Raw genomic sequence first — 601 nt, 5'->3', positions numbered from 1 at the left:
AGATCCATCCGTGCTGGATATATAGGTCCGGGTCGCTAAAGACCCAAATATGTAGTAATGATTGGCGAAACATTCATGCATTTAAGGGTTAAATTCAAACTGCAACTGGAATTTACATGGCATTCTCAATTCAAGTCTAAATGGCACAACCTTATGCTCAAATCTGAAAGAGAAATGCTTTCAAACAAATAGGCACATTGTGAACCTACGGAAAGAGCAATTAAAGCTCTAAATGTTGAGAATTTGGACTGTCTCTTCCGCTCGCATTGTTTGTGCCGAGCGTCTCTGAATAGGGCCGCCACCCATCAAGCTCACGGTTCACCCCACATTACCTTTAATAGATTTAACCAACATCAGTGCTTTCTCATTCACCCTGACAGCTCTGGGAGATCCTGTCCCTAACCCATGGAGCTCATGGGTACTCTAACCTTCTTTCCATCCGCCTCTCTCACTCTACCCGGAACAGATTTAAGAGAGGGGACTTTTTTTTTTGCCTTCCTCTGTCATGCCCTTTTGGGTTCAAAGCGTCACTCAAAGAGGTGAGAGTGGCAGGCAGGAACGTCTCCTCACACATGGAGAAATGCAATCTGCACATCACAGA

At 44.8% G+C, this 601-nt stretch overlaps 1 protein-coding gene across 2 annotated transcripts in view; it reads right to left on the bottom strand.

Moving 5' to 3' along the window:
* The window catches only part of LOC107552722 (tropomyosin alpha-1 chain-like), a 26,448-nt gene that overhangs the window by 19,268 nt on the left and 6,579 nt on the right, over positions 1-601 (bottom strand). The gene's annotated exons all lie outside the window — the stretch shown is intronic.

Source organism: Sinocyclocheilus grahami, unplaced genomic scaffold, assembly GCF_001515645.1.
Source record: "Sinocyclocheilus grahami isolate Dianchi unplaced genomic scaffold, SAMN03320097.WGS_v1.1 scaffold456.1, whole genome shotgun sequence".
Taxonomy (NCBI): Eukaryota; Metazoa; Chordata; class Actinopteri; order Cypriniformes; family Cyprinidae; genus Sinocyclocheilus; species Sinocyclocheilus grahami.
This window is presented reverse-complemented; position numbering and strand designations above follow the sequence as displayed.